The sequence below is a fragment of the Apus apus genome, chromosome 12, assembly GCF_020740795.1.
Source record: "Apus apus isolate bApuApu2 chromosome 12, bApuApu2.pri.cur, whole genome shotgun sequence".
NCBI lineage: Eukaryota > Metazoa > Chordata > Aves > Apodiformes > Apodidae > Apus > Apus apus.
In genome coordinates, this window is record NC_067293.1 from 5,648,768 (window position 1) to 5,656,448 (window position 7,681).

The window sequence follows — 7,681 nt, forward strand, 5'->3', positions numbered from 1 at the left end:
GAGAAACTAGCAACTGAATATAACTCTTCCAGTAATAGGGGAAAAGCTGCTTTCAGACACATCTTTGTGTTTACCAAGTCATGTTACTCAGGAAAAGCTTTTTGCTTTGGAGTATCCGCAGGTGGAATCATGAAATTTAGAAGTTGCTTCTGTAATCTTCTCTTCCCTTCATGTAGCAGGTTTTTGGTTATTCATGGAAATGGAATAAATTAATACTCATCTATAAAAGTTATGCTTTAAACTCTAGAGAATTCAAGATAGGTTTTCAAGAAAATGTAAACAAGGTAACAAAAGCTCAAGGAAAATCTAAGATCTATGCTGAAAAAATGTTCTCTCTGAGAGCAAATGATAAACAGGAGGAGAAAGGGAGACCTTGTGCTGTTCTTATGAGTCGCTACTGGAGGGACTGAATAATGAAATATCTGTAAAGGTTTCTATTATAATTAGAAAATATTGTCAGTCAGTCTGTCAAGGAAAGATATCTTGATTTTCTGTGGTGGGTAAAAATCTTACATATGAATCTGACCTTTCTCTCCCTGCTAATACTCATTGAGATTTTGTAGCATGCAAAAGGAGAAAATGGTTGAACACCCCAGATTGCATTAATATGTGGATGTGGTAGGCATTTGAACTGGGTTAATGAGGAATGTACTGTGTACAAATAACATTTCACAAATGACTTTATGTTCAGGTTTGACCTTGTCTGTCTTTGTTCCTTTGGAGTGTAGCACCCAGAAGGGTTTGAGCAAGGAGTAGAAATGCTGCTGCTTGAGATGTGTTGTTAATGGTTTGACTCATTATAATCCATTCCTACAAAGATGGGCTCAGAAAGTTTACAAAATAAAATAGGCTGCCAACCACTACCCTGGTGTGAACAGATCCAAATACTATGATCAACTCCCAGCTACAGCCTGTTTTACACACCCACACCTACATTTTCCCAATTCTCTTAAAGCTGATTCTGGAACATAATCAAGTCATTTAAACTAACGTGCTTACATCAAAGGATCTCTCTTACTCTCAACTAATTGACACTATTGTGATTAGAGCTTTATATTTAATAAGAAGTGAATTGTGCTTTTATAGATCTTCATTCTGTTTTGTATGAAACAGGGGATATTTCATTTATCATTAGCATAATTTTTAACATAATTCATTCAATGATGTATATTCTGTTGAAAATTGCCTTACATTTTTTTGTCATTCCTGTGCTACAAATATTTTTTGTTCATCCGCAAGACTTGGATTAACCAAAAAATGAAATGCAAATTAGAAAAAAACCACCCCAAAACCAAACAAACAAAAAACACAAAAAAGAGGATTCTTCTATTGTCAACGTATGCTCACAAAAAAGTATTTTGATGTGCATTTCTGTGCACTAATCACTAATGTATAGTTTATTTTACTGACCTAAGCATCCAGACCCATGGCATTCAACTGTGTTATCAGTCTTTCACATCCCTCTGGATAATCAGTTTGCTTTTTCACCATTCATGCATTTATCTGAATGCTTAGCCTGTTTTGCAGCATAATGAAATTCTGCAGCAAGTCTGTAGCCACTTTTTCAGGGCTTCCCTAATCCTTGCTCTTTGAGACCATCACATTAAATTATTTACTTACAAAACTGTTAACAATAGCAAATACTATAATTGCATTTAAATAAATATAGTACAAGGGGGTACCCTGAACAGTAGGAATCAGTCAGTCCAGAATTTCAGATCCCAAAGAAACCCGGCTTAACCTGAGAGCTGTGTTGAGACACTACAAGATGCGTATTTTCTTCTACCAACACAGTATGACACTACTCTCACTAATCTTTATTTCTAAGCAAAACCACTGTGGAAGCAAGTAAATAACATAACTGAAGTACTTCTGCCTGGTGATGTATTTTATATCCCAGTGTATGTCCTATCAGACTAGAACTACTACAGACTATGCTCTTTTGAAGTGTTCCCAGAAGAGTAACATGTAAATACACACAAAGTTTTTCATGTTTAAAGGCATGATAAACTTCAACTGCAAGACATTAACCTTGAGTGCACATTCAGGAGAAAGAAGAGTGCAAACAAAACAGCAATACAAGGCGTATTACCATGAAAAATAGTTTGCAGTATTTTAAACAGTACAAGCCAGCACTGCTGAAATGTTAATTCAAGAAGAGGGAAAGCCCATGGAAAAGCCTCAATAGGAACAATGAATAATAGGACAAAAGAACCTGGAGAAAGTATGGATTATTAGTGTCCTAGAAAAGGAACTTAACTGTCTATTTGTCTTTAGAAGCTGTACCTTTACAGGTGAGACATCCTATCAATACTTATCATTAGGGAAGCAGGGTGATAAGGCCAGGGAAGAAAAGATGATGTACTCTGTCAAAACAGTGGAAAAGAATAACAATAGTGAAGACTATGGGACTGTGTGGCTGGTGGTTGTTTTTGATGTTATTATTCATCTATTTATTTATGTAGAAATCAAGAAAAGTCTCTGTGATGGGGCAAACTTGGAACTAGCCAAAAGAGAGTTAGGGGAACAAACCATCCATGTAGTCCACTAGTCATGGAAAGAAAGGCAACAGCTGCATGAGGTTGAAAGTTTTAAGTATAAGCCAGCAAATTTCTCTTTCAAAGGAAAGGAAAAGGAGGCCTGTCAAAAGGAATGTCTTGAGAATTATGAAGAAAATCAAACTTGTCAATGATAAGTGAATTAACTAAAGAAACTCTGCCATTGTTAATGTGTAACCTGAAATATAATGGTAGCAGCTTTTCTTAAAAGGTACCATTTTGTTAAGTAGTTTAATGTCCACAAATACAGCTAGTTAGAAAGTCGTCTTATAACTCACTAAACAAACTTCAGTGAAAGAAGAGTCCAGTTGCTGGAGACACAGTATAAGAATATTTTCTGATCAAATATGGAGAGGGAAGACAACAAAACTTAAAAAAAACAACAACTTGACAGTCAACAAAACTTTTCCTTAGAAATCAGAGATACCAAAAAGAACATCTGGCATCAAGTGACACTTAGAGAAATGAAAATTGGAAAAAATCCCCCACAACCAGCAAACCATTTATTTAAGTGGTAGCAATAATTGGAAGTCACTGAAGTAAGTAATCCAATGATATGATAAAATCTCCTTAATTTAGTCTTTAAAATGTTCATAAGCTCACTGAGTTCAGATGCAATAAATCTTATAGCTTGTGTCCTGCAAAAACATCAGACACATGGTGAGACTAATGTATAAATATTTCACAACAAATAATATTTATATGGGAAAGCCTTCCATTGCCATACTGAAAGTAAAACAGCTTTCTCTGTGGTTTTTTTTGGTGACAGAAAACAGAAACTCATATCTGTCTTCTGACTGGATAAGAATTAATGAGAAAGTTTGCTGCAAAATACTCTCCTTTCTCAAAAACCAGTGAAAATCTGTTCATGTAACACTGTTTAAGAAGTGGAGATGTTGGGTCATTCCTTCATCATTATTTTATGAGGAAAAGTAAAAGAGAGAAGTAAATTGTTAACCACAAGATTAATGTTTAAAAGGAGTAAAAGATCCATAAATTCTCTGTTTCTGATCAGATAAATAATGTTGTAGTGAATGCTGGGTAGCTGTGAGAAGGATGGTGTACCATTTGCAAGTACTTAGCAGCAGAATGGAAGGAATTGGCAGTATAAAAAAAAAAGCATTTAGTTGATTTAACTGTTCTGTATTTCCCAAAGCTTGCAAATGGGGTGATTTTTGCATTGCAAACTCAAGAAGAGGCTCAGCAAAACACTGTTTGATGTCATATGGTAACCTGACACCTAAATCCAGAAGGCTTTTCAGCACAGAATATTGTAATTTTTCCTTTTGACACTACCAAAGCAGCTTGTGAAATTTCCTGACCATCTTCTTAATCCTTCACTGAAATCATAAACTCTCTGTAACATCCCAGTATTATATACACTAGATAAGAAATTCTTGAAGATAGTAGTATCTTGTAGATATGTATGAAAAAACAGCAAAATCCTTGCCTTTCCCACTGCCAAGGGAACACATAAATTGACAATATTGGTTCATCTGGTTACTCTAAAAGAATGCAAACTTTACCTGTTCTGTTATTGCCAAAAATACAGGTTCTACAATGCTGTATTTTCACAGTAAGGTTATTTTGTGTAGTAGAATGGTGTCTATACTTTCAGCCTTTAACGTTGGTCGGAAACGTGAGGATAAGGGAAAATAACTCTGGTTCCTTGAGTTTAATTCTCGTCCTTAATCAGGCTGTGTGAATCTCTAAGGCAAGGCCAAAATTAGCTTGTGTCCAGTCCACATCTCACACAAATGGGATGATGGCAGCATGGTTCTGTAACCAATGATGCATACACATCTGCTGTTGCCTCTGAACACTCTTGGCTGCCTGACCTCAGCACTCCTTTGGCAAGCTGCCTTTTTCCTTGGATTACTCTTGCTATGATTGAACAAGACCTAAACCTAAGTTTCTTAGTTAGCCTGAACAATATTGCCCCAACAACCTGTGTTAATTTAAGCACTGTTTGTTTGTTTTGTTTTGTTTTGTTTTGTTTTTTTTTTGTTTTTGTTTTTGTTTTTTTTCCCAGACATCTGTGGGATTTAGCAATATCAAGTCAATTTTTATTGCTTATAATTGGAGGCTGTGTAGCTGGATCTCTTGATTATCTTTAGCTTAATTTTAACGTGATCTGGTTTCATACTCTTCCCTCTTCTGATTCTCCTATAAAATAGTTACTTGGGGAAAAGAAATAGTAAACAGGAGATAGTAATCCCTCTGTACTGATGAGTGCAGCAGGTGGTAGCATATTGTCACAGTAGCCTGATCAGATTTCCTATAACAGATCTCTAAATTACCAAATGAAAGCTAATTTCATAACTTAGCATATGAAGGCTATGAACACCCACAGGCAAACTGTGTATTTGGTAGGGATCACTTTTCTCTAGCGCTCTTGGCATCAACATTGTTGCAAAGAATACATGCCATAAAGGAAAAGAGACAAAAAAAGATATAAATAAACTACACACTGTTGCCATGCTTATCATCGTTTTAATGGAATCATTTGAAAGGATATTTATCCTTGACATTTTGAAAGTGAAGTTCAGTCAGTTGTGCAGAAGGGAATACAAATGTATGCATTCATCCTGACTTAAAAGAATAATACTCTGCTTTAATTTTTTTAAAACTATATATAGTCACAAATTCAAATCCTGTTTTTTCAATTTTACTCATCCATGCTACTTTTAAAAATAAACATTAAATTCATGAGAAAAAAAGCTCTTTCATTGCCCAAGTTTGTATTGCTGACAATGACAAAGAAAGAAAGGAAAAAAACAACCCCAGAATTGCAGAGAATTTCTCCAGCTCTGTTTTTCATTCTCTAATAGGATCTAAGTTTTACAAAATGGGTTGTTTTTTACTGATGATAAATCATCTTGGAAGTTCACAACCACTTAACCCATCCAAACTGCTATTAAGTTTCCTTCCACACATCTGCAACCAAGAGCTTTTGTATTTTATAAATGTTGTTTACAGAATTTTCTCTGAGAGCTCCCTGTTGAAAAACAATATATGCTGATACAGGCAGATGTTGCAGTATCATCTGCTTCGTATATCAGAACTCAGACTCCGTTCCTGCAGACCTGGACAACTGCTGGAGTAATTTGAACTCTCAGAGAATCCCACTCTCAATGAAGAAGACACTCAGAGCACATTAATAATAGTGCAAAACCCTACTGTAAATTGGACCCTCCACAATGCAGCTTTCTTCAAAGACAGAAACCAAAGTCCAGAGTGTTTTGCAGGTGGCTCAGTGGCAGAGTAAGGACAAGAAGCTTGTCTGTTCTCACAAGCATAGGTACATTCTGCATTATCTTCTACTCTCCAGGTCTTTGTTTCAAAGTAACTGTTTCTTTGTCTGTGTAGTTCTTCTGCCAGGGGAGACACAGGGGGAATGGAAGCCAAATTCAAAGTTTCTATATCACAGACACCTAATTTATATAAGCCTGTTCAGAAATCTAAAACCAGATATTTTTTTAATCCACTGTCATGCGGGAAGACACTTTCAGACCTCATTTCTGTTAGAAACTGCCTTCTGGTTTTGTAGCAGTTACTCATGGTGAGTTCATTTGCTTTTTGTTCCGGTGCAAAGATTGCCCTTGAGCTTCAGTCCACCTTCTTCTTCCTTAGACCCTTTCTGTCTCCCTTTCAGTCAGTGATTGCAGCTTCTCCTATGGTGAGGCTTGCAACCCAAACCAGCAAGCTACTTGTCATGAACAGATTACTTTGTACAGGGCAGTCACAATGAAGGACTATTTCTTCCATTCAGTACCAAGTCCTGAAACTCATGAGGCTTTCTTTCTTGCCATCATTTTACAGTGATCAGAGAATAGATCCTGTAGAAAAACATATTGGAAGGCTAATGACTGAACTTGTTTTTTCTTAGAGGAGGTCCCTTCTCAGCACTGACAAGAGCTGCCTTTAGTCTATGAAGGTGGCTTGGCTTTCTATTTGCAACATGTGGGCCCCTTCACAAGGTTTTGGAAAGCTCTAGCACTGCTTGCCACAAACTCTTTTGTTGAAACTCATCCTCTGGCCCCCCTTTATGACCACATAAAGGGCAGGAGTTGGGAGGGAGATGGGATTCCAGAGCGAAGTTCTGCAGAAATTCCTGCCAATATCTACCCACCATTAATGTAGTCTTTTATATTCTATCTTTGTCATGCCTCAGGCACCATGGTGGTGGAACTGTTTAACTGCTGTCCTGCTATAAGAGAAATTTTATTTTTCTGGGAATATTTTTTTTTTTTTTTCCCAGCTAGCTTGGCTCCATCTCTCCCAACCATAGAGGAATTCAAGAGTCTTGTTTTAGTCACTTTCAGTGAGGTACCTGAAGTTGAGTAGTGCTCATGCTTCTCCAGGTAGCGGTACAAGCACTTGGTTCTGCAATAGTACTTTGAGCTGCATACAACTCATCCTGCTTGAGAGCTGCAGTGCATTTGTATGTACAAAAATGTTTATAATTTTTAGATGCTTGATGCTTTAGATGCTTAAAGGAAAAATATTAATCTATATCTTTCAGAAAAAACTTGTGGGATGGTTCAAGTTCTGTCATTAGCTTATTAATTATTGTATCCAGGAATAGGTTCTGCTGTGCTGTGGGAGATGAAGCCATGTGGTCTTTGTCTGGTTTGCTAAATGCTTCATTATTCTTCCCAGCTGGAGTTTTACTGTGCATGTGTTTGTTTTCTGTACTGCATTATGAAAAGAATATGCTGCTGCAGGGTTATGTCAACAAGCAGGCAGAGAACTTGCTTTAAGAGTGAGTAATTTTTGTCCAGAGACAAAAATGTTTGGACAGCAGAGTCAGACTGAATAGATAATCTTCATTAACTTTTATTTGGAGTAGTGTCTGTGTGGTAAAGTGTAACAGTAGAAGGTGCTTATCATCAGTCTGGCATGTATCAGCTACAAAATGAAGGTTTCATTCATCTGTCCTCACCTGTGGCACATAAATCATCCAGTATCTTGCACAAGAGTAGAAAATTCCACTATTTTAGCATCTGTATGTAAGAACTGTCTGTGTGCTCAAAGGGGTAGTGTTTTAGGCATGAGACCAGTTTTTCAAAGGCATTTGAGAAGCCAAGGATGCAGAGATGTTATTGTGTGGTTCTTCACTA